The following is a 27,910-nucleotide window of genomic DNA, read 5'->3' as shown; positions in this document are numbered from 1 at the left end:
ACTTGGGCAAAATAAGTCTTGAATGCTTCGTCAGCTCACCATTTCTTTGATTATGCATAAACGGAACAGAAAAAAGTGTAAAATCCTGTCATTACACAAATTAAAATAATCTCACATAGTAACCCCGTAAAGATACCTAAGTCAACCCATTAATTAATGTCAGAGTGACTTTATCAGTTGAGCATATTTTAATTTCCTCTAACTGATATTAAGTTAAACTGTACTCGTTTCACTCTCTATTTTAAAAATTACAAGACAATCGGCTCTCAAATCACTGTCAATAATTTAATGGAGGGATCTGGCAACTTGTTGCTGCTATCTCACTACGTCATGTTTCTGAGTAATGTTGTGGCGGTGAGCGCCAGTGGGGAGCGCCAGTGGTGGGTGTTAGTGGTGAGTGTTAGTGGTGAGTGTCAGGGTGGTGTGAGTCTGATGTTTTATTTGGTTGCTGGTGGCCGACAACTTTCCCTCGTCCCTTTACTGTGAGTTACTTAAAGTGAGTAAGCTTCTTGAAGTTCACTTTTAGCACTGTTATAATGTATCCTACGTGTATAATGTTATTTGTCTCTCTATACGTATTATGCACTAATTTTCCGTGTTGTTGCCATGTGATCGACAATTGTTCTGTTAGACTTTTCCCTTTCCCCTTTTTTCTTTACTTCGCCATTTTACTTGAGGGAAATCTTATACTACCTTCTGACACACCTAGAATGATAGCTTCAGATGGATGTGGTAAATGATGCTCCACAGATGAGTGATATTCGTTCAGCTGTTGCATCCCTGTTATTTACTTCGCTCACTGCAACGCCTGAACAGTAAGTTTATCCAGGTATACACAAATACAGTTATATAGATTATCGTATACAGCAGCATATGTGTAGAGAACCTGGGATAACCCCAAAAAAGTCAAAGTGACTTACTTCCATAACCTTAGTGTTCCCTGATAATGTAAGTTTATTTAGGCAGGTACACGTAAGTGGAATTATCATACATAGCGCAAATTAACTAGGATAACCAAACATAGGTCAGTGACTTATTTCCGCTGGGTTCCTTGATTTCCTTTGGGGTTATTAACATCATTGTCTTGATTATAATCAAGGGGAAGCGCTAAACCCATAGGATTATACAGCGCCTGTGGAGGGAATGTGGAAGGTATTCAGGCTTAATTCAAGGAACTGGAGCACAGTTCCAATTCCTAGATCAAGAGCCCCTCACCAGCGTCAAGGAACCTCCCTTGAGGGGGATCATTGTCTTGAATTAATTTTAATATTAGAGAGGCAAAAAGTGCAGTTTGGGGATGACAGTAAGTTAATAAATTACGTATATTACACATACTTAAATTTTAACAAATCTCACATAGCACGTATGCAAATTAGCTAAGATAAGCCACCCAGATCAGTGTCTTATTTCCATTGAGGTCCTTCATAAACTTGATTTTTATAAAGAACGGATTACAGTTGGTTCGGATATGGTAGTATTAGTAACTTACTTTATCAAAGCCCAAAGTTATGCAGAGAATTTCGGGAAGCCTTAAAATGTATTTTATATCATAATTACTACTGGGTTTTTAAGTAGAGTTTGTTGGAAATTTACCAAAAACAATTCGCTATATCATTTGTGAGGTTATTAAATTCTCACATATTATTAGATGCATCAACTATCCTATCATTTAATATTGTAATGTAACTAGTATCACTTTGCTAGACTTAGTCTTCTTGTGGTTTTTATGAATTAACTGAGAAAATTTTAAGAATAGAATATGCTAACTTTTACCCAAGATGCTATGCATTTTTTTTTTGTCTTCAGTTTATTATATGTCCTTTGCAGTAATGGGGAAATTTAGATTAGTGAAATTTAGATTAGAATCTATATTCTAATCTAAATTTCACTATTACTGCACAGGACATACCATAAACTGAAGACAAAAAAATTCATAGCATCTTGGGTAAAAGTTAGCATATTCTATTCTTAAAATTTACTGAATTCATAAAAATCACAAGAAGATCAAGTTTAGCAAAGTGAGTAACACTAGTTACTTATATTATTAAATGATGAGATAGTTCATGCATCTTATTATTAAATATTCGCCGGTATTCTCCCGGCCCGGGCCTTTTCCAAGTGGTGGCCCGGCCTTGGCTCCCTCTTTAGGGAGTGTCTGAGACCTAAGTCTCCCATGGGAGGAAGCACAAGTACCTCCTCATCTTTGGGACCAACTGTCCCCAGGCCTAGCCACAAGCTAGGCCTCTCTGGTCTGCCATCCCCGCCACAAGGGGGCAAATGGGAATGACAGTCTTATGAGCTAAACGCTCGGGCTCAGGCACCTACCCTACCCTAGAAGGGTTAGGCATGGTATCGATCTCATGCATCTAATAACATGTGGGACTTAAAGATAAACTGGATGAATTTGATGAAAACAGCAGAGTTTAATATTTGTTTGACACAATATAATGCTTTTAAACGCACATTGAAGCAATGAAGTGATTTTTAACTATTGAAGTGATTGGCTGTTAAGGAAGTTTTGGTACCTTCAGACAAGGAGTTCCCAATTTCAGGATATTATTATGTTCATCGATACTTTACATAGGTTGAGTCACACTGAAGATATCAAGAGATTCTTGTGTCTTGTGTTACGTCTGAGTTCACTTGCAACTATTAAGGAAGAGTTTCAGAGCAGAATTTGTATCAGAAATTATTGTTCTGTATATATAGTATACACAGGAGTATGAGTGAAAATTATGTATATTCAGTAAGTTGAAAACAGTGAGGAAGTGTGTTGTCTGGTACTATATTGTGGTATCGTTCTTGCAGACGCTTTTTGAGTTACTGGTTTTAGGTGACCTAGTTGATACGCAGCTCAGATACCACAGGTAACGTGAGGATATATTAGAGAGCAGTACAAAGTAGTGCTGTTTGAGGTAAATAGTAAAGAATATTAGGATAACTACTGATTGGGAGATACTTATGTGCCAAATGTGGATACTGAATTTTAAATTGTAGTCAAAGTACAGGAGTCAAAGGACAGGTTTAAGAATTTTCCCTCGGTTCGTCTTACAAACTGATAAATATTATCAATTGTATGTAGTTGGACCTTTGTATTATTATTATTATTATTATTATTATTAAAGATTAGCCGGTATTCTCCCGGCCCGGGCCTTTTCCAAGTGGTGGCCCGGCCTTGGCTCCCTCTTTAGGGAGTGTCTGAGACCTAAGTCTCCCATGGGAGGAGGCACAAATACCTCCTCATCTTTGGAACCAACTGTCCCCAGGCCTAGCCACAAGCTAGGCCTCTCTGGTCTACCATCCCCGCCCCAAGGGGGCAAATGGGAATGACAGTCTTATGAGCTAAAGGCTCGGGCTCAGGCACCTACCCTACCCTAGAAGGGTTAGGCATGGTATCGATGGAACTTTTCTAACTCATTCATATTGTCTTGTTAATTCAAGAATGAGATTATTGGTCGTTATTCATTAACTGTGTAACTGAGAGAAATTAATTTTAACTGGGAAATGACAGAAGTTACCATCAACAAACAGAATAGATTCAAGTAATTCAGATGCATTGAGAAAATCATTTATGTATATGAGAAAAAGAAGTGAGTCGAGAACAGTTCTGAGGCACCACTTACAATAGGCCGATTTGAGGGGGAGACCAGGCAATTAAATGTTGCCTTTTGGTTTACCGTCCGATTTCCTTCAGTTTTGGTGCACAAGACGAAGTGTTTTCTCTAGTTACTCTAAATATTTATCAAACAACAACTGAGAAAAGACAGAAAAAGGACTGGCTGGCTGGATGGCGAAACGTCTATGATGGGGATGCCCGGGTGTTGTGCATGTGTCTTAATTTCATCTTGTCGGTATTATATACAACTCTTGTACTACTACTGCTACTACTACCACTACTACCACCACCTCTTCCTGCCTATATATAGCCGTCCTGCTCCAACTCTGGTTAGTGTGACTTTGTCAATGGTCCAAGTCGGACCGAAACGTTGTCGTAAGCTTCTCTCTTTTATGTGCGGGTTATTTGTGTATAATATGTATTAATTCTCGAAGATTTTTAATGACAGTGGCATGTTTGATATTAGATTATAGTTGTTTACATAGATTGGGTTTCCTTCTTGTATTGGGATAACCTTCACTATCTTAATAATTGTTGGCAAAGTTTTGGTTTATGATGATTTGTTGAATAATGTTGAAATGGTGGGTTATATTACAGGAGTTTTTGTTTTTATTCATTAGTGGTCACAAGTTAGCTAAATTACCTGCCTTTCTTTTAAGGAATTTATTAAAATTGACACCAGTAGGATTAGTTGGAATTAGATTGAGTTTGGGAAAACTTCAATCACGTAGTCACTTTCTTCAACATTGGAACTTGTGATTTTACAAGCTAGACGTGATCCTTAAGTAGAAATCATTAAGTATATTGGCTGTGTCAGCAGGCTAGAAGTGTGTTTCATGAATTTAGTTATGACAGTATCTCTGGTTTGGTTAATTTTCGCGAGTGCAGGATTTGGGATTGTGTTTTGCATATATTTTACAGAATCATCTTTACACTATTAAACCTGCTAGTATAATACACATGTTTAAACTTATTACATTGATAAGTACCGATATACATTTTTTAATCTCTTTTATAGTTATTAATCCCAGTCTATACAGTTTTTATATGTTTTTTATCAATAGACCTGTGGATGCTATCATTATCCACGGACTACTGAGTCTCTCTGCAGTGATATGCTTACATATAATAGAACAATGTCTATTGTTGAGGCTTTACTTTTGTTTTATTTTCTGTAGGAAAGCACTGACCGATCTGTCTATTTCCCGATGGTAAACTCCAGTCAGTGACGTTTACTGCTGTAATAGTTGCTGGTCCATACATGGTCAACTATATAACTTTAATATTATGTAAAGTAAAATACCAAATATAATGAACAACAATAAAAATATCTCGAGTATTTATATCACATGAACAATTATTTACTTGAATATTAAAATGAAAATATCACTTATTTGATTAAAAGATTTAAATGAAGATTAGTTTCATTATTATAACAGTTAACTCTCTTTTTTCTACTTGAACGTATCGTTAAACAGATATTATTCTTAGTTATAATTGCCGTTTTATCCTCAGTCTTAATAGTAACAGTAAGAACAGCAAATATTAATGAATACATTACAGTATGGTTCTTAATAATACAAGAAATCTCTCTTGTGAATTTCTGTAGGTTCATTCACAAGGTATTCCTAAATTCTTCTTAAACTGGTTTCAACTAACACTGACCTTGACATGATCAGGCAAACACTTTCCATTCTTCTATTACTGTATAGTTGAAGGTGGTTTAGTCCTGGCCACCTAGAGTGGCTACTGTCATACTGTGTTCACTTCTAGTACCATACTGGCTTTGGTTCCAAATCTTAATTAAATCAGAGACATTCAATCTATAGTGAATATTAGCATTTGTGTGTGCATGACCATCAGCTGTCTTACTCTATCTGCTAAATTTAGTATTTCTAGTTTGTTATTCATTCTGGCCTGCACATTTTCTTGGATCTAAGACATGTCACATGCCATCACATTTTGGGAAAATAGATATTCTCGATGGAATGCCTTCAAATACGTACCCAGTTTTTTTTTTATTCTTCCTCAAGCTTCTCGTTTGTATTTTTCATATATCACAAGACCTTGCCCACTCGGCTTTAAATTTTCATCGCTGGTATGGTAACTAGTTCAAGATTCTTGGAACAACTGGCATGTGAAGCTGCTCATTGACTGAAGATATAGGACTTTTTTACAGCATCCTGGAAAGGCTCTGATACTTCCAAAATTTGCTGGCTTATTTCAAATATTTTGAAAAGGTGCCTCTTATTTTGACTCTGACAGAGGGTGAAATTTACTCACATCTGCCAGTGTTAGGTAAAACTGTGATATTTTGATTCCCGTTTAAGCTACCTAAATATAAAAAAAACAAGAAAGGCACAATACCGTGACTGGGACAATACACCTGTAAATGGTCGAAGTCGGACCGAAACGTCGTCGTAAGCTCCTCTCTCCGATGTGCAACTAAATATATTTGAAAACATCTCATGAATGGCCTCAGTACATATATGATGCATTTTATGACCAAGATATTGCCTTTAATTTCAGTTTGTGTAGAGGCAAAATTGCTATTGTACAGAATTTATAAAACCTAAATTAGTTGAAATCTTAGCAATAACTAGTGAATGTAACTTTGTGATCAGCTTCAACTTAACTGCCTATCCTATGGATTTAGCGGTCCCCCTTGATAATAATAGTAATAATAATAATAATAATTAATAATAATAATAATAATAATAATAATAATAATAATAATAATAATAACTGTCTTGGTGTGTTTTCTGGACACCAATATTCTCGTTATTGCTCTGTATAAATCCCAGTTTGTCAATTGTGTAAAAATGTTATTGACTATCTAAAAAAATGTCCTTGTCTTATGGACTTCAGAATTTTAATGCTGAAGTATTTCCATGAGGACGACAGGCTGTTTAAGTCCAAATTTGATTTTTTTATGAAATTGGTAAAAAAAAAATGGAATGCTTTGATTTAGAAGTATTACTGGAGAATGCCTTATCCGATAGGATGTAAATTTTGTATTTATAGGCTTGATTAAAATGAAGTTTGGTTTTTAGAGTTCTGTAAATAACGGGTGTCCTTGGAATAACTAGAAAATGCCATTTATTTTGGCTTCACACAGTTATTTTTGAGTGTAATTAGGCTTTGTGTTTGTTATTTTTATATATTTTATGTTTTTTTTTTAAATTGGACTTTCATGCTGAAACCGCCGCTATCTCAACTAGCATATATGACGGTAATTGTGATGGTAGTTGAAAGTGGGGGGATGGTGATTTTAATGATGTCAATGGTGATAGTTTCCATTGCTGATGATGCTAGTTATTGTTTCATTGGCAATAATGGTGTTTGTAACTATAGTGGTGCTAGAGGGAATAATCAATTTCGGTAGTGGTGTTGGTAATTGTGTTAGTGATGTAGTGTCAGTGGCAGTACTGGCGTTAGTGGTAATATTGTATGTGATGGTTGTGGTGCCACTGGTAATAATGGTGTTAGTGATGGTAGTATTTTCAGTGGCAGTAATAGTGTCATTGTTGCTACGAGTGCCAGTGGTTGTAGATGGAAGTGCTGGTAGTGATGACGGAGTAGTGATTCTGGTAGTGGTGTCATATTAGTGATAATTGTGGTGGTAATAATAGCAGTGGTATTTGATAGTGGTGTCATAGTAGTGATAATTGTGGTGGTAATAATAGCAGTGGTAGTGTTGTGCAAGAAAGGTATAAAATAGCGACAATATGAAAGTTAAGACACATGTGCAACATCTGGATATCTTTATTGTAGACGTTTCGCCATCCAGTGGCTTTATCAATACAGATTCTAGGACATAATAGGAAGACAGTATATAGTTCTACTGTCTTCCTATTATGTCCTAGAATCTGTATTGATAAAGCCACTGGATGGCGAAACGTCTACAATAAAGATATCCAGATGTTGCACATGTGTCTTAACTTTCACAGTGGTAGTGTTGGTGATGGCTGGTGGTGGTTGCGCAGTATGTGTGGTGGTGGAGTCAGCCTCCCACGTATTCCAGATAATTCAGTTTCCTGACTTTCCTGACGGTAAAAATGTACTTCCTGACATCATAACTCATGTGTGTCGTAACTGTACCTGTATCTAGTCTCTTTGTATCGCTGTCCACATTATCAATCTCCTCAAGGGAGGTTCCTTGACGCTAGTGAGGAGCTCTTGATCTAGGGAATTGGATCCGTGCTCCAGTTCCCTGAATTAAGCCTGAATACCTTCCATCCCCCCCAGGTGCTGTATAATCCTACGGGTTTAGCTCTTCCCCATGATTATAATAATCCCCGGAGTCTAATCTTTTTCTGATCTTGCCATTTTCCCAATATTCATAAACTTGAATTTGCTAGCCTATAGTTTGCCTATGTTCGTAAATAGCCTTGTGTTTTAAATATTATGTGTGTGTGTGTGTGTGTGTGTGTGTGTGTGTGTGTGTGTGTGTGTACTCACCTAATTGTGGTTGCAGGGGTCGAGACTCAGCTCCTGGCTCCGCCTACAGCTCAGTGTGTGTGTGTGTGTGTGTGTGTGTGTGTGTGTGTGTTTACTCACCTAGTTGTGGTTGCAGGGGTCGAGTCATAGCTCCTGGCCCCGCCTCTTCACTCGTCGCTACTGGGTAACTCTCCCTGAACCATGAGCTTTATCAAACCTCTGCTTAAAGCTATATTCCACTTCCTAACAACTCTGCGTGGATGCATGCTTGTGATGTTTGCCTCTCAGACTGGTATAAAGTAACATAATTTACCTACCAGTTGCTGCAGATTGTACACTACTTTATCAGAGTAAATGTCGCAAGAGGACCAGTGTCACGTTTTATCTCCTAATAAACGCAAAGTATTTGAGCATTATAAAAGCACTGGCATCTTAGTCTTAGAGAGAGATAAACAATACCAAGGATATCCGTCTTAAACCACTGGTGAGAGGAGTCTCTTATTGTTTAATAAATGAGTATGTAATGTATTTGGAGCGCTCTGGGGGGATGGGGGGTTAAGCTCTCGCTTCACACGGCGAGGATCTGGGTTCGATTCCCAGCCAGGGTAGGAACACTGGGCGTGTTTCTTTACACCTGCTGTCTATGTTCACCCATCAGTATATAGGTACATGGGTGTTAGTGGGCTGATGTGGGTCGCATCCTGGGACACTGACCTAATTTGCCCGAAATGCTCAGCATAACAAGCGGCTTTCTATATAGTAGTATGTCATTGATGTCAACTATGGTCTGTATACCTTGTACATGTACTTGTAGTAAATAAAGATATAATTATTATTATTATTATTATTATTATTATTATTATTATTATTATTATTATTATTCAGGGAAAACGTGTCAAATCAAGAAGTTATATCGTTCAGTTACGGGCAGTTAGTGGGTATGTAAGTTGTCTTAGTAAGTATAGTCAGTAACTGTTTTCTCAAGTTCATCTTGGTGAGCCAGGGTTACTGTCCTGGTGAGCCAGGGTTACTGTCCTGGTGAGCCAGGGTTACTGTCCTGGTGAGCCAGGGTTACTGTCCTGGTGAGCCAGGGTTACTGTCCTGGTGAGCCAGGGTTACTGTCCTGGTAAGCCAGGGTTACTGTCCTGGTAAGCCAGGGTTACTGTCCTGGTGAGCCAGGGTTACTGTCTTGGTGAGCCAGGGTTACTGTCCTGGTGAGCCAGGGTTACTGTCCCGGTGAGCCAGGGTTACTGTCCTGGTGAGCCAGGGTTACTGTCCTGGTGAGCCAGGGTTACTGTCCTGGTGAGCCAGGGTTACTGTCCTGGTGAGCCAGGGTTACTGTCCTGGTGAGCCAGGGTTACTGTCCTGGTGAGCCAGGGTTACTGTCCTGGTGAGCCAGGGTTACTGTCCTGGTGAGCCAGAGTTACTGTCCTGGTGAGCCAGGGTTACTGTCCTGGAGAGCCAGGGTTACTGTCCTGGTGAGCCAGGGTTACTGTCCTGGTTAGCCCGAGTTACTGTCCTGGTGAGGCAGGGCTACTGTCCTGGTGAGCCAGGGTTACTGTCCTGGTGAGCCAGGGTTACTGTCCTGGTGAGCCAGGGCTATCATCTTGGTGAGCCAGGGTTACTGTCCTGGTGAGCCAGGGTTACTGTCCTGGTGAGCCAGGGTTACTGTCCTGGTGAGCCAGGGTTACTGTCCTGGTGAGCCAGGGTTACTGTCCTGGTGAGCCAGGGTTACTGTCCTGGTGAGCCAGGGCTACCATCTTGGTGAGCCAGGGTTACTGCCCAGGTGAGCCAGAGTTACTGTACTAATGAGCCATGGTTACCGTCTTGGTGAGCCAGGGCTACCATCTTGGTGAGCCAGGGCTGCCATATTGGTGAGCGAGGGCTACCATCTTGGTGAGCCAGGGTTACTGCCCAGGTGAGCCAGAGTTACTGTCCTAATGAGCCATGGTTACCGTCTTTGTGAGCCAGGGCTACCATCTTGGTGAGCCAGGGCTGCCATATTGGTGAGCCAGGGTTACCATCTTGGTGAGCCAGGGCTACCATCTTGGTGAGCCAGGGTTACTGTCCTGGTGAGCCAGGGTTACTGTCCTGGTGAGCCAGGGTTACTGTCCTGGTGAGCCTGGGTTACTGTCCTAGTGAGCCAGGGTTACTGTCCTGGAGAGCCAGGGTGACTGTCCTGGTAAGCCTGGGTTACTGTCCTGGTGAGCCAGGGTTACTGCCCTGGTGAGCCAGGGCTACCATCTTGGTGAGCCAGGGTTAGTGTCCTGGTGAGCCAGGGTTACTATCCTGGTGAGCCAGGGTTACTGTCCTGGAGAGCCAGGGTTACTGTCCTGGTGAGCCAGGGTTACTGTCCAGGTGAGCCTGGGTTACTGTCCTGGTGAGCCAGGGTTACTGTCCTGGTGAGCCAGGGTTACTGTCCTGGTGAGCCAGGGTTACTGTCCTGGTGAGCCAGGGTTACTGTCTTGGTGAGCCAGGGCTATCATCTTGGTGAACCAGGGTTACTGTCCTGGTGAGCCAGGGTTACTGTCCTGGTGAGCCAGGGTTACTGTCCTGGTGAGCCAGGGTTACTGTCCTGGTGGGCCAGGGTTACTGTCCTGGTGAGCCAGGGCTACCATCTTGGTGAGCCAGGGTTACTGCCCAGGTGAGCCAGAGTTACTGTCCTAATGAGCCATGGTTACCGTCTTGGTGAGCAAGGGCTACCATCTTGGTGAGCCAGGGCTGCCATATTGGTGAGCCAGGGCTACCATCTTGGTGAGCCAGGGTTACTGTCCTGGTGAGCCAGGGCTACCATCTTGGTGAGCCAGGGTTACCATCTTGGTGAGCCAGGGTTACCATCTCGGTGAGCCAGGGTTACCATCTTGGTGAGCCAGGGTTACTGTCCTGGTGAGCCAGGGTTACCATCAGGGTGAGCCAGGGCTACCATCTTGGTGAGCCAGGGTTACTATCTTGGTGAGCCAGGGCTACCATCTTGGTGAGCCACAGTTGCCATCTTGGTGAGCCAGGGCTATCATCTTGGTGAGCCAGGGTTACCTTCTTGGTGAGCCAGGGTTACCATCTTGGTGACCAAAGGTTACCAACCCTTGGTGACCAAGGGTTACCAACTCTTGGTGAGCCAGGGTTACCAACTCTTGGTGAACCAGGGTTACCAACTCTTGGTGACCAAGGGTTACCAAATCTTGGGGAGCCAGGGTTACCAACTCGTGGTGAATCAGGGTTACCAACTCTTGGAGAGCCAAGGTTACCAACTCTTGGTGAACCAGGGTTACCAACTCTTGGTTAGCAAGGGTTGCCACTCTGGTGAACTATGGTCACCATCTCGGTAGAGCCATGGTCACCATCTCGGTAGAGCCATGGTCACCATCTCGGGAGAACCATGGTCACCATCTCGGGAGAGCCATGGTCACTTCTTGGGAGAGCCAGGGTCACCGTCTTGCAAGAGCCATGGCCACCATCTTGGGAGAGCCATGGTCACATCTTGGGAGAGCCATGGTCACATCTTGGGAGAGCCATGGTCACATCTTGGGAGAGCCATGGTCACATCTTGGGAGAGCCATGGTCACATCTTGGGAGAGCCATGGTCACATCTTGGGAGAGCCATGGTCACATCTTGGGAGAGCCATGGTCACATCTTGGGAGCGGCAGGGTCACCATCATGGGAGAGCCATGGTCACCATCTTGGAAGAGCCATGGTCACATCTTGGGAGCCCCTTGGTCACCATCTTGGAAGAGCCATGGTCACATCTTGGGAGAGCCAGGGTCACCATTTTGGGAGAGCCAGGGTCACCATTTTGGGAGAGCCGTGGTCACATCTTGGGAGAGCCATGGTCACATCTTGGGAGAGCCATGGTCACCATCTTGCGAGAGCCATGGTCACCATCTTGGGAGAGCCAGGGTCACCATCTTGGGAGAGCCAGGGTCACCATCTTGGGAGAGCCATGGTCACTATCTTGGGAGAACCATGGTCACCATCTTGGAAGAGCCATGGTCACCATTTTGGAAGAGCCAGTGTCACCATCTTGGAAGAGCCATGGTCACCATCTTGGAAGAGCCATGGTCACCATCTTGGGAGAGCCATGGTCATCATTTTGGGAGAGCCATGGTCACCATCTTGGAAGAGCCATGGTTACCATCTTGGAAGAGCCATGGTCACCATCTTGGAAGAGCCATGGTCACCATCTCGGGAGAGCCATGGTCACCATATTAGAAGAGCCATGGTCACCATCTTGGAAGAGCCATGTTCACCATCTTGGAAGAGCCATGGTCACCATCTTGGAAGAGCCAGGGTGACCATTTTGGGAGAGCCATGGTCACATCTTGGGAGCTCCTTGGTCACCATCTTGGAAGAGCCATGGTCACCATCTTGGAAGAGCCATGGTCACCATCTTGGAAGAGCCATGGTCATCATTTTGGGAGAGCCATGGTCACCATCTTGGAAGAGCCATGGTCAGCATCTTGGAAGAGCCATGGTCACCATCTTGGGAGAGCCAGGGTCACCATTTTAGAAGAGCCATGGTCACATCTTGGGAGAGCCATGGTCACCATCTTGGAAGAGCCAGGGTCACCATCTTGGGAGCGCCACGGCCACCATCTTGTTAGAGCCAGGGTCACCATCTTGGAAGAGCCAGGGTCACCATCTAGGGAGCGCCATGGTCACCATCTTGGTAGAGCAAGGGTCACATCTTGGGAGAGGCATGGTGGTCACATCTTGGGAGAGCCATGGTAACATCTTGGGAGCGCCCTGGTCACCATCTTGGGAGAGCCAGGGTCACCATCTTGGAAGAGCCATTGCCACCATCTTGGGAGAGCCAGGGTCACCATCTTGGAAGAGCCATTGCCACCATCTTGGGAGCGCCCTGGTCACCATTTTGGGTGAACCATGGTCACATCTTGGGAGAGCCATGATCACATCTTGGGAGAGCCATGGTCACATCTTGGGAGAGCCATGGTCACATCTTGGGAGAGCCATGGTCACAATCTTGGAAGAGCCATGGTCACATCTTGGGAGAGCCATGGTCACCATCTTGGAAGAGCCATGATCACATCTTGAGAGAGCCATGGTCACCATCTTGGAAGAGCCATGGTCACCATCTTGGGAGAGCAATGGTCACCATCTTGAAAGAGCCATGGTCACATCTTGGGAGACCCATAATCACCATCTTGGGAGAGCCATGGTCACCATCTTGGGAGAACCATGGTCACATCTTGGGAGAGCCATGGTCACACCTTGGGAGAGCCATGGTCACACCTTGGGAGAGCCATGGTCACACCTTGGGAGAGCCATGGTCACATCTTGGGAGAGCCATGGTCACATCTTGGGAGCCCCCTGGTCACCATCTTGGGAGCGCCAGGGTCACATCTTGGGAGAGCCATGGTCACATCTTGGGAGAGCCGTGGTCACATCTTGGGAGAGCCATGGTCACATCTTGTGAGCCCCCTGGTCACCATCTTGGGAGAGCTATGGTCACCATCTTGTGAGCGCCAGGGTCACATCTTGGGAGAGCCATGGTCACATCTTGGGAGAGCCGTGGTCACATCTTGGGAGAGCCATGGTCACATCTTGGGAGAGCCAGGGTCACCATTTTGGGAGAGCCAGGGTCACCATTTTGGGAGAGCCGTGGTCACATCTTGGCAGAGCCATGGTCACATCTTGGGAGAGCCATGGTCACCATCTTGGGAGAGCCATGGTCACCATCTTGGGAGAGCCATGGTCACCATCTTTGGAGAGCCATGGTCACCATCTTGGGAGAGCCAGGGTCACCATCTTTGGAGAGCCAGGGTCACCATCTTGGGAGAGCCAGGGTCACCATCTTTGGAAAGCCAGGGTCACCATCTTTGGAGAGCCAGGGTCACCATCTTGGGAGAGCCATGGTCACCATCTTTGTAGAGCCAGTGTCACCATCTTGGGAGAGCCATGGTCACCATCTTGGGAGAGCCAGGGTCACCATCTTGGGAGAGCTATGGTCACCATCTTGGGAGAGCCAAGGTCACCATCTCGGGAGAGCCATGGTCATCATCTTGGGAGAGCCAGGGTCACCATCTTGGGAGAGCCATGGTCACCATCTTGGGAGAGCCATGGTCACTATCTTGGGAGAGCCAGGGTCACCATCTTGGGAGAGCCATGGTCACCATCTTGGGAGAGCCAGGGTCACCATCTTGGGAGAGCCAAGGTCACCATCTTGGGAGAGCCAGGGTCACCATTTTGGGAGAGCCAGGGTCACCATTTTGGGAGAGCCAGGGTCACCATTTTGGGAGAGCCAGGGTCACCATTTTGGGAGAGCAAGGGTCACCATTTTGGGAGAGCCATGGTCACCATCTTGGGAGAGCCAGGGTCACCATCTTGGGAGAGCCAGGGTCACCATCTTGGGAGAGACATGCTCACCATCTTGGGAGAGCCAGGGTCACCATCTTGGGAGAGCCAGGGTCACCATCTTGGGAGAACCAGGGTCACCATCTTGGGAGAGCCAGGGTCACCATCTTGGGAGAGCCAGGGTCACCATCTTGGGAGAGCCATGGTCACCATCTTGGGAGAGCCATGGTCACCATCTTGTGAGAGCCAGGGTCACCATCTTGGCAGAGCCATGGTCACCATCTTGGGAGAGCCATGGTCACCATCTTGGGAGAGCCATGGTCACCATCTTGGGAGAGCCAGGGTCACCATCTTGTCAGAGCCAGGGTCACCATCTTGGGAGAACCAGGGTCACCATCTTGGGAGAGCCAGGGTCACCATCTTGGGAGAGCCAGGGTCACCATCTTGGGAGAGCCAGGGTCACCATCTTGGGAGAGCCAGGGTCACCATCTTGTGAGAGCCAGGGTCACCATCTTGGGAGAGCCATGGTCACCATCTTGTGAGAGCCAGGGTCACCATCTTGGGAGAGCCAGGGTCACCATCTTGGGAGAGCCATGGTCACCATCTTGGGAGAGCCAGGGTCACCATCTTGGCAGAGCCATGGTCACCATCTTGGGAGAGCCATGGTCACCATCTTGTGAGAGCCAGGGTTACCATCTTGGCAGAGCCATGGTCACCATCTTGGGAGAGCCATGGTCACCATCTTGGGAGAGCCATGGTCACCATCTTGGGAGAGCCATGGTCACCATCTTGGCAGAGCCAGGGTCACCATCTTGGGAGAACCAGGGTCACCATCTTGGGAGAGCCAGGGTCACCATCTTGGGAGAGCCATGGTCACCATCTTGTGAGAGCCAGGGTCACCATCTTGGCAGAGCCATGGTCACCATCTTGGGAGAGCCATGGTCACCATCTTTGGAGAGCCATGGTCACCATCTTTGGAGAGCCAGGGTCACCATCTTGGCAGAGCCAGGGTCACCATCTTGGGAGAACCAGGGTCACCATCTTGGGAGAGCCAGGGTCACCATCTTGGGAGAGCCAGGGTCACCATCTTGGGAGAGCCAGGGTCACCATCTTGTGAGAGCCAGGGTCACCATCTTGTGAGAGCCAGGGTCACCATCTTGTGAGAGCCAGGGTCACCATCTTGTGAGAGCCAGGGTCACCATCTTGTGAGAGCCAGGGTCACCATCTTGTGAGAGCCAGGGTCACCATCTTGTGAGAGCCAGGGTCACCATCTTGTGAGAGCCAGGGTCACCATCTTGTGAGAGCCAGGGTCACCATCTTGTGAGAGCCAGGGTCACCATCTTGTGAGAGCCAGGGTCACCATCTTGTGAGAGCCAGGGTCACCATCTTGTGAGAGCCAGGGTCACCATCTTGTGAGAGCCAGGGTCACCATCTTGTGAGAGCCAGGGTCACCATCTTGTGAGAGCCAGGGTCACCATCTTGTGAGAGCCAGGGTCACCATCTTGTGAGAGCCAGGGTCACCATCTTGTGAGAGCCAGGGTCACCATCTTGTGAGAGCCAGGGTCACCATCTTGTGAGAGCCAGGGTCACCATCTTGTGAGAGCCAGGGTCACCATCTTGTGAGAGCCAGGGTCACCATCTTGTGAGAGCCAGGGTCACCATCTTGTGAGAGACATGGGCTGACAAACATTTTACGTTATTTTATATTAATAACTGATAGATGATTATCTTATCACTCGCCTGTCAGTTATCACTTGACTTGCCACAGTTACGTTCACCATTGTTCTCTGAATATTATATACAGAAGCAGTAACTACATTTAGAATGTAAACTAGACTTTTCTGTGGTATTTCTTAATGTCTATCCCTGCACTATGGGTAAGCTATATAATAATAATAATAATAATAATAATAATAATAATAATAATAATAATAATAATAATAATGATATCTTTATTTACTGCAAGTACATGTACAAGGTATACAGGCCATAGCTGACATCAATGACATACTACTATATAGAAAGCCGCTTGTTATGCTGAGCATTTCGGGCAAATTAGATCAGTGTCCCAGGATGCGACCCACACCAGTCGGCTAACACTCAGGTACCCATTTTACTGATGGGTGAACATAGACAACCGGTGTAAGGAAACACATTCAATGTTTCCACCCCTTCGCCGGGAATCGAACCCGGACCCTCACCGTGTGAAGCGAGAGCTTTTACCACCAGGCCACGGGAATTACTTTGAACACGAATGAGAACCTTTCCTTAATTTAATGAAAGCTTTAGCGTTTGTTCAAAGCTTTAGTTATACCCTAATTATCCGAATCTCATAAAATATTTTTGGTTGTAATAAATACGTACATGGTAATGTACTGTGAGAACGTGAGGGTTTGGAAACAATGGTGTATCTTCAGGCGTAGTTATCTATACAACATATTGCATAGCAGAAAATAAGTTTGCTGAAAGTAATTAGCAGTGACGAAACCATACCCCCGGCCGGGATTGAACCCGCGATCATAGTCTCAAAACTCCAGCCGCGGGTTCAATCCCTGCCGGGGGTATGGTTTGTTTGCAATCGTGTCATTACGATTTCTTGAGTCAGTGACGAAAGTATAGCGGCGTTGTTAACTGATAATTTAACTTTTGGAAATCTTATAGTTAATAATAAATATTAGAAAAACGGTATTAATCACAGGTCTTGTGGGTTTTTCTTGGATATTTTAAGCTTATATTTAATTTCTTGAGCAACGGGATTTTTGTTACTGTAGTGTATAGTTAAAAGGAAAAAAAATATCTAAGAAGAGAGAGAGATGTCTTGATTTTGGTATATGGCTCTTGATCCTAGGAATTGGAGCAATCCTCCCGTTCCTTGGATTAAACTTATCTCCTATTTCAACAAGCATTGTAGGGTTCTTATGGGTTAAGTGCGTGTCCATAACATGTATCTGACAGGGTTGTAATGCCTGCTTAACCTCCAGTAACTTTCACAACTCTGTTTTGAGCGTTTGTTGGCTCTAAGGCAGTGGTGGGGACCGTCCGGCCCGCGGCTGGGGTGGGGACCATCCGGCCCGCGGCTGAGGTGGGGACCGTCCGGCCCGCGGCTGGGGTGGGGACCATCCGGCCCGCGGCTGAGGTGGGGACCGTCCGGCCCGCGACTGAGGTGGGGACCGTCCGGCCCGCGGCTGGGGTGGGGACCATCCGGCCCGCGGCTGAGGTGGGGACCGTCCGGCCCACGGCTGAGGTGGGGACCGTCCGGCCCAGGGCTGAGGTGGGGACCGTCCGGCCCACGGCTGAGGTGGGGACCGTCCGGCCCGTGGGCCGTATAAGGCCCGTGAAATCATTTTGTCAGGCCCAGCCAAGGCAGCCGCAGGCGGGACTCGATATTCAATAAATCTAACATTTTTTTACATAAGAACACAACTTAAGTCTGCAGAATTATGAAGATACTTTTTAGCTTTTATTCTGATGAATTTTATAGAAAATTGGGCCCTTTTTAAGAATACACAAATAACTCGCACATAAAGAATACTCTGATATTTTCTTTTATGTGCGAGTAATTCATTTCTAAAATATTTCCGATACAGAATACCATTGAAATCTTCATCTCCACTTTTATTCTTACTGTCATAACTACTTTCACACAAAATATCAAATAAATCCTTCTCCGTTAGAAAAGTCGCAGAAAATCGAAGCTTCGGCGGCCATTTTGACTCCTGTTTCTACTAAGTAATGCAATAAAAATGCTCACTTCAAGCAGTAAAATAAATGACTAACGCTGCACCAGTAAGTTGTAACTCAAACCTATGCACAGCACATGCTAAATGTGGGTTATGTTTTGTTAAATTTTCCACAAATGTCAACAAATTGCACTGTACGATATCTTGGGGTAGCTGATGTGATTTGCGTAACTCATATGCAACTTATTTGCTTGTGCACTTCTTGCATCGTTGCAGTGAAAACACTCCAGGTTGGTCCTCAAGGATAAAGTAGTTTTCTTTGGTTCGTGTCAGATGTCTGCAACAACATCCGGCTGCCTTCCCAGCCTGTCCTCACAACACTGACAGTGATACACTGCTGTACCTGCAGCTTTGCATGTACAATATACCAGTTTACTTCTTTTGGTGATTTAAAGTCATTAGCTGTTCTGTTGACTTCAGATTCCTTAAAACGTATTTTTGTTTTGTTTTTTACTTTGTTCATTGTTTATGAACTCTTGTTGCAAGGTAGTTTTTGTTGGGCAAGATTCATCACTCTTACGTCGTGCAATGTTACGGACGATGATTCATATTTATGATGACATTCCTTTCCATCAGGTGCGTCATTATGGAAGCCCAAATTCTGTGCAGTTCAGCAGATGACTGTTCCTCTCACATGGTTGATTGGGTCATGTACTCTTCCTCTCATCCAGAGATGAGATAAACTTCTGTAGCCCATTTATCCCAGATCATCCATAACATGCACCATAAATCTGCTATCCATTTTAGAATGTATGGTTAGGTTAGCAAAAACTTGAAGTGACAGTTAACTTTTGCGTGTCTTGACGTTACTTAAGTTAAACTACCTTACTTAAGAAGCTTGCCTCTCTGGTTCAACTGGTGGTTTTCACGCTGCAAGCAGTGTTCGTGAACCTGAGAACACCGAATTACATCTGTGGGCCCAGATATTCAAGACGCTACCAGCAGATATGACACATTTCCGAGTCTAGTATAGAAGTCTTCTAGAGGAAACTAGACAAATAGATCGGCCTAGTGGCGCATCGACTAAGCTGTGACCAATACATGGACCAGCAGGCCGCTAGCAGCAACAGCTTGATCAGGCAACCACCGGATTATCCAGGCACTAGGGCAAGGTTGCGAGAGAAGGAAAACTCTCGAAACCCTTCAAAGGTGCATCACAGATATAAGTAGTGTGTGAAGAAACAAAACCAGACCCACCTTGTCACCATTAACAATGACTCGAAGTGTGACACTGTCTACAGATGCTTCCTGTTATATCCTCGTAACCCACCAACAACGTTCGCAAAATGTATAGTGTCAAGTGCTTATAAAAAAAAATTGTAGCAAAATATAAAAGAATGCATGCATGTGAACACGTATGTAGTAACTTGGGTCATGTATACTTGGAGTTGTGTATGGGCATGTATGTGTGTAAGTATGCATTTGCAGATGATTGTGAATTTATGTATATATGTGTATGAATATGTATATTCATGTCCGAGTGCATTTATACATGTACGTTTGTATGCTAGTGTGCACATGCATACACAGTATGCATGAATCTACAAATGTATAGTTGTAAATATAGAATAGATATGCAAATTATCCACAGTAAAAACAATAGTGAAATTCCCAACCGTTCTTATGATATCTCACATTATGAAGAAACAGTCAAAAATATGAGGATAGAAGACTTGTTATATGTGAGACATGACATCACATGACCCAACACGCTGACCGTGGGAGAGTAGTGAAGACATGACATCACATGACCCAACACGCTGACCGTGGGAGAGTAGTGAAGACATGACATCACATGACCCAACACGCTGACCGTGGGAGAGTAGTGAAGACATGACGTCACATGACCCAACACGCTGACCGTGGGAGAGCAGTGAAGACATGACATCACATGACCCAACACGCTGACCGTGGTAGACTAGTGAAGACATGACATCACATGACCCAACACGCTGACCGTGGGAGACTAGTGAAGACATGACATCACATGACCCAACACGCTGACCGTGGGAGAGCAGTGAAGACATGACATCACATGACCCAACACGCTGACCGTGGGAGAGCAGTGAAGACATGACATCACATGACCCAACACGCTGACCGTGGGAGAGTAGTGAAGACATGACATCACATGACCCAACACGCTGACCGTGGGAGAGCAGTGAAGACATGACATCAGGTCACATGTCCAGTAGATTATATAAGTGACATATTTATTATATTAATTATAAATGAATATAATTGATATAAACCTGAACTAATATATTGAAACACTATTGTTTATGAATCTTGATTCGATTATATACACGTGCATGTGCACATGTGTACATATGTATGTATGCATATGTATGTGTACAAACGTCTCCTTGTGCTTTCGTATTCATATATATGTGTATGTATGTCTGTATGTACGTGTATGTCTGTATGTACGTGTATGTCAGTATGTACGTGTATGTATGTACGTGTATGCCTGTTTGTACGTGTATGTCTGTATGTACGTGTATGTGTGCTTATCCAACAATGTAATCTTTATCCTGGACATCTTGGTGACTGTTGTTTGTTTATTGTTGCCTTTTGTCACTACGCGATCTTGATACATCCTTAGGATACATTTTAAGTGATTCCTTAAGCACACTTTTCAAGTGGCCTTAAAATACAATTGACAAAAACTCCTTAAAGCTACAATTAACACTACTGTGATGGAGAACACACGTTCCCTCTACACTGCCTCATAATGCTCCGCAGCTGGGTTAAGCCCTGGCACTTTATCTCATCACTCAAGACATTCCTCTCACCGACTACCCTTCGTCTGTCCCCACTTCCCCACTCACCCACTCGTTGGTCTTACCTGAGAGTATGCTGTCTGTCTGTTTTTAGACAGATGTCTTCACCTTGACTTGCACGATGAGCTACGCAAATCGTGTAAAGATCAAGCCAACAAGTGGTTCCGTTGATTCAACGAAGATTGCTCTTGCAACTGTTGTTCAAGGAGCACTGCAAGTTAAATTCAACGCCATTTTGTCTCTGAAAGAAGCATTCATTGTTGTGTGTCACGATGATGCTGAAGCAGAGAAGCTACTCACTACAGATGCCACCACTACACTTACCGCTCAAGGGTTTACTGTTATGTCATCTCCTGCCCTCAGGACCAGGAAATCAGTATTCCTTAAAAAACTGGACAAGATTCTGACGTCTCAATCACCTGCAGAACTCAAGACATCCATCGAGACGCAAAATACTTGGGCTACTGTTGACAGCATCACAAAAATCCCGAATGCATCGTCCATGCTCAAGGTCACCTTCACCGACGTCAACATGGCTGCCACTGCTCTGAACGAAGGTCTTGCTGTTTACTACTACTTCATCAGTCCAACCTACATCGAAGCAGAGATATATCACTACATCCAGCATTGCTGGAACTGTTATTCTTACCATCACACCACCAAAGCATGTCCAGTAAAAGACAAGAAGTTCTGCACTACATGTGGTAGTGAGGGACACACCTTCAGTTCCTGCACCGCTGCTGCTCCAACACAACCATCGTGCTTAAACTGTAAGAGTAACGACCACCATACATTGGCAGCTAAATGTCCTACCCGAAAAGGATATAGTGAAGACAACACAAGAAGCAGCAAAGAAAAAACCTACTAGCAACACACCAACGTATGCAGCAATTGCAAAGATCCAAGCTAACACTACAAAATTACTTCAAGCTACTACTCAGCCAGCCTCCACCATCATCACTCCTCCAGCATGTGACGTAACCAAGATCCACTACTGTCTACTATACGCTCACTTGCAGAACATGGCTGTACCTGGATCTTTTAACTCTACCATCAACGAGTTATTTGCACTAAATAATATGCCATCATTTATATTCCCAGCATCTCCACCTTTGGAAGAAATACTCAAATTTACCAAGGACCTAATCAACACTTCTGCATCAGCAGCTCCAACACCACCAACACCTAGTGACGTTACTCCAGTAACGTCCAGTGAGAAGTCTCCATCGCCTCCACTCCTTAATGAAACCGACCAATCAGAAGCCTTTCCACCAGAACCATCTTCCCATTCGTCCATTGAAGATGAAGATGTAAATGTACATTCACCAGCACCAATAATACCATCTCAAGACCCAAAATTCGATACTGTACCAGAAGAAGAACGCGACTATTATGTTAGATGGGACAACGTATCCTTCCTTACCACAGTAAATTATCCTCAGGACATGGAGCCAGCTGAACTAAAATCTCACCTCATCAACAAGACAGTCAAGTATGTCGTTGGAGATTCTAAAGAAGCTGATCCCGTTAATCTTTCAACCATTATAGCGAATCTTGACCTTTGGTGTAAAACTCCTCAATATGAACACTCCTTAACTCGCGTCATGATAATTCCTCTCCAACGCTTTAAACATCTCAGAAATGGAACTTGCCTCTCCAAGGACGCTTTCTTCGTCAAAAAACGCCACAATTCCAAGTAACCACCAAGCCATTATGTAATGACCAATCAACGTTGACCCCCTCCCTTGTCGCCTGCAGCCACCAATCACCATCAAGAAGCAGAAATCTTCCATCCAGCAAGTTGCAGTCAGCTCCTGCAGAGTTCCTGATGTCTACATCGTCTTTCGTCATCGTCATCCAGGCTTAGCAGTTGGGTTTAGTCCTGACTCTTCTCTCTTCGACTCAAGACATTCCTCTCACCGTCTATTCTTCGCACTGTCCCCACTTGCCCCTCGCCCCTCGTGGGTCCTTACCTGTGAGTCCTATCGTATCTGTAATGGAGTCCACAATGGTTATATATCTTCACAGTATTACTTGTACCTCAGGAACTGTGTGTTTCTCCCTAACAAAAACTTGTTCCAAGTTCAAAAGTCTGTCAAAATATTTGGAAGATTACATACCTTGCAAGTCCAAAGAATTTGGAAGATTGCATACCTTGCAAGTCCAAAGAATTTGGAAGATTGCATACCTTTGCAAGTCCGGAGAATTTGGAAGATTACATACCTTGAAAGTCCAAAGAATTTAGAAGACTTCATACCTTGCAAGTCCAAATTTTCTGAATAAAAAAAAATGTTAGCAGAAATAAATGTCATTCAGCACTGTTATTAATAATTGATTGCAACTCTGGGATAAAACTGATTGCCGATATTGCATGGCTCTGCCAAAGTCTTGAAATCAGCATATAGTTCATGCAAGGCATCATCATTTGTTGTCCTTTTTTTTTTGCTGAAATACCAACAAACTGCGGTGATAGGCTGGTTTCATGGCATAATAAGTCTTCAGTACCGCTACCAAGTCATTATAACTCTTTGTGTGTTACCCAGAACATTAAGTTTCTTATCTCAGGGAAACTAGCAAGACGTTCATCCTTTTATCTGCTCTGTAGTTCCCAAATCAGTAAAATTGGCTTCGAACAAACTTTAGCTCCAGAGAGATCTTTAATGAATCAAAAAGTTCCAACTTTCCTTGCGATGCCAAGGCCGCCATGTTGTACACGAGATGCTCCAGCAGCTGCCGTAGTTCCTTTGCAATTTATCATCGCTCTGCTACCACGTCCATAGCTGTCAAAATCTCTACGACTTCAGCCAGACATTATCCCAATTACCTTTGGCTCTGAAATCCCATCGCCACTGTTATGATTGGAGAATGGTAATGAAAGATGGCGTAACGATGCATCCTGGGACAAACTGGACCTAATTTGCCAGAAATACTCTGCATAACAAGGGGCTTTTTATATAGCAGGATATCACTGATGTCAGCTTGGCCTGTATACCTTGTACATGTACTTGCAGAAATAAAGATATATTATTTTTTGTATTTTATTTAAAACTGTCATTACAATTATATAATAAATAAATATAAAAAGAGTCGCATAACAGCTTCTGACAGTTTGCTTCCTACACCACCTAAATACAGCACCGACCACACAACTGCGGGGCGCCGAACACAGCCCCACCCCCAACCCCTCACCCTGCACTAAAGAAACATTATATATAATACAGTACAATGTTATGCCTGATACTATACATAAACGGAAGGACTCGTGAACATCTGCTGCACCCTGTGGCCAGATCAGTCATCCTCTTGCCCAACCCATCCTCCCCACCCCATTGTCCTTGTACCCTAACCTGAGAAATACTTTATTAAATATACATACACACAATGAAAGCATGAGCCATTGCAAATGGCCGCAACTGTGTGTCAACATCGTCCACCCGGGATAACCCTGCAGGTTGAACGCCCACCATCACAGGCGGAACATGCTTAAAAAATCTAACAAACTTTACATGACAGTATACACTGCCGTTAAAATGGTTTACTACATGACATGACTAACCATACCACGGGTAGAGTTTGAACCGGGAGTTCAAACCTCACCCGTGGTATGGTTTGTTTGCAATCGTGTCATTACGATTTCGTGAATCATGACATGACTATACATGGCGTGGCATGACATAAATGGACATTACACAACTGGATCTCAGGGACCAGAGATAAATATTCATTATTATTATATACTGTATTCTTCAAAAGAGCATCAGGATCACAACACATAACTATGGACACCAAAACAACACCACAAATATAGACGATTAACATAAAATAACATAGCATTTAAATATATCACTGCTCCCGACACCTCAGTCACCAAAATTTGTGTAATCATTGACACGTTTACAAGTGCCTAACTAGAAGTTACAGTTAAATTAGTTACAGCTAGTCACCTTTTACGTTTTCTGTGGGAACAGTGACCTTGAAACTACACTGCTGGTGGCGGGAGAGCCAGATGTGTGGCGGGAGAGCCAGCTGTGTGGCAGGAGAGCCAGATGTGTGGCAGGAGAGCTAGCTGTATGGCGGGAGAGCCAGCTGTATGGCGGGAGAGCCAGCTGTGTGGCAGGAGAGCCAGATGTGTGGCAGGAGAGCCAGCTGTGTGGCAGGAGAGCCAGATGTGTGTCAGGAGAGCCAGCTGTGTGTCAGGAGAGCCAGCTGTGTGTCAGGAGAGCCAGCTGTGTGTCAGGAGAGTCAGATGTGTGGCAGGAGAGCCAGATGTGTGGCAGGAGAGCCAGATGTGTGGCAGAAGAGCCAGCTGTGTGGCAGGAGAGCCAGATGTGTGGCAGGAGAGCCAGCTGTGTGGCAGGAGAGCCAGCTGTGTGGCAGGAGAGCCAGCTGTGTGGCAGGAGAGCCAGCTGTGTGGCAGGAGAGCCAGCTGTGTGGCAGGAGAGCCAGCTGTGTGGCAGGAGAGCCAGCTGTGTGGCAGGAGAGCCAGCTGTGTGGCAGGAGAGCCAGCTGTGTGGCAGGAGAGCCAGCTGTGTGGCAGGAGAGCCAGCTGTGTGGCAGGAGAGCCAGCTGTGTGGCTGGAGAGCCAGCTGTGTGGCTGGAGAGCCAGCTGTGTGGCAGGAGAGCCAGCTGTGTGGCAGGAGAGACAGCTGTGTGGCTGGAGAGCCAGCTGTGTGGCAGGAGACCCAGCTGTGTGGCAGGAGAGCCAGCTGTGTGGCAGGAGAGCCAGCTGTGTGGCAGGAGAGACAGCTGTGTGGCTGGAGAGCCAGCTGTGTGGCTGGAGAGCCAGCTGTTTGCTAAACATCTGCATCACTACTTTTTTCATATATACTCACTAAAGAGTTATAATTATGACCATAATTTTTAAAGGGGTGGACCGGTAAGCCAGCGGAAGGCCTCAGTCAGATGATAAGAAGATCAGCATCAGGAAACACTTATCTCTAAGGAGATAACTTTTTATCAGTCGTACTCAGCACTTATGAGCTTATGAGTACTGTCTCGTACTCAGTACTCATAAGCTCACTCAACTAACAGATGGGGTGGGACAGATTAGTTGAGTGTTATACAGTTAACTCAACCAACCCTATGTTAATTGAAAGATAAATACAGTGGTCCCTCGCTTTTCGTAGTTCTCGGCAATTGTAAATTTCGCCAATCATAGGGGTATTTTCATATAAACATGGACTCGCTTTTCATAGGTTGACTCGCGAATAGTAGTTCGTCCAGGACGCTTACCCACGGTGTGAGCCGGGGAGGCCTCCCTACCCAGCCAGTCTGGCATTGTTTACCAGTGTGTGAAGGTCCCCTCAAGTGCTCCTACGAAATATTTCATAATATTACACTCATTTTAGTGCTTGCAAGTACTAAATAAGCTACCATGGCTCCAAAGAAAGCTCTTAGTGCCAAGCCTGTGGTAAAGAAGGTGAGAAATATGTATAGTGACAAAGTCTTGTACCCTTTTAGGGAAGTGTTAAAGAGACGCCAGAAACAGAGCTCTCTCCACAGTTACTTTGCGAGACAGGACTAGAGTGACTCTCAAGGTGGTCCTAGTGGCATTAAGAAACAGAGAAGAGAAGCAACCCCAGAGAAGCAGTTGGTACCTGAGGTGTTGCTGGAAGGGGATTCCCCTTCCAAACTATAAACAATCCAATCTCTCTCTCCTCCTCCAGTCTCCCATACACTAAGAAGAATCTCCAATAAAGGTAAGTGTTATGCTGTTAATGTTTCATTCATCATTTCCCATTGTATTGTTTATGTACTACATGTATATTTCATGTAAATTTTTTTTTTGTTTTAATACTTCTGAGTGTCAGAAACGGATTAATTGTATTTACATTATTTTTTATGGGGAAAATTGATTCGCAAATCGTAAATTTCGTTTATAGTAGCTCGCGCACCCTCATCCCTTGCATAGGGCGAATGAGTTAGTCAGTGCTTGGGCTGCTACATCTAGCTATGACAATCTTCCCAGTACCACACAGGCAAAATTAAATGACAAATATGATGCAAGGGAGAGACTTGTTTGCTTTATGCTCAGTAAGGCAGATGATTGCAACATTCCTTTCACTAATTATGAACTTGATGCAGCGCTAACTAAGGGCAACTCCACGTCGCCTGGTGAGGATGGCATTACTTACAACATACTCAGATTGCTGTGTCGAGTACCAGGTAATCCATTACTTGAATTATATAACATGAGCTATGTAACTGGGGAGCTCCCTCAATCTTGGACCAACAGCCTCATCATTCCAATTCCTAAGCCCAATCAACAAAATGCATTTCGCCCAATATCTCTTACTAGCTGCTTGTGTAAAACATTTGAGAGAATGATTCTTAATCGTCTCATGTACAGAATCAAACAATTTTTGTCTCCCCGGTTACATGGTTTCATGCATGGAAGGAGCGTGCATCATTGCATAGCGACCTTTCTCACTCTGCACACTGACAGCTCCTACACTACCTTCCTTGACCTTAAATCCGCTTTCGATGTAGCCAACCGACATGTAATAATTAGTGAACTTGCCAGAATGGATGTTGGAGGATGGCTTCTCTGCTGGATTAAAGGCTACCTGTCCAACTGAAAATCGTCTGTGTTGTTCCAGGGACATAGAAGTGTAACTAAAGACTTTGAATTAGGAACCCCACAGGGAGGTGTGCTCAGTCCCACACTGTTCAATATTCTAATTAATGCATTACTTAATGCTATGCCTAGTCAGCCCCATAATTATGTGATTAGTTTTGCTGATGATATAATGATTCACACCACCGGATTCTCCAACACCCAAAACATTCTTAATCATGTACTAGCCTCGTGTCAGGACCTGGGGTTGATAATCTCTACTGATAAAACAAAGATACTCAATAGGCGTCCTCCTCGACAGAGAGGCACAGTTCGTCAGATCCAATTGCATGATGGGTCTCTTCTAGAATATGTAAGCAGATACAGGTATCTAGGCTTTGAGGTTTCACTACTTGGACCTGTTGTAACAAGACTTTGTCGCCAATACAAAGAACGACTAAGAGC

The 27,910-nt window shown here is 44.5% G+C and overlaps 1 protein-coding gene across 2 annotated transcripts in view; it reads left to right on the top strand.

Moving 5' to 3' along the window:
- Positions 1 to 358: 358 nt before the first annotated feature.
- LOC128696863 (uncharacterized) overlaps positions 359 to 27,910 on the top strand; it is a 167,915-nt gene continuing 140,363 nt past the window's right edge. Inside the window, exon 1 of one of the 2 annotated variants that reach the window (XM_053788293.2) lies at positions 359 to 496. The gene's annotated coding sequence lies outside the window, so the exon portion shown is untranslated. The remainder of the gene's footprint in view (positions 497 to 27,910) is intronic. The other variant, XM_070096219.1, reaches the window with a different exon arrangement.

The sequence above is a fragment of the Cherax quadricarinatus genome, chromosome 52 (genome assembly GCF_038502225.1).
Source record: "Cherax quadricarinatus isolate ZL_2023a chromosome 52, ASM3850222v1, whole genome shotgun sequence".
NCBI lineage: Eukaryota > Metazoa > Arthropoda > Malacostraca > Decapoda > Parastacidae > Cherax > Cherax quadricarinatus.
Note: the sequence above shows the minus strand (reverse complement) of the source record. Positions and strands in the feature narration are given on the sequence as shown.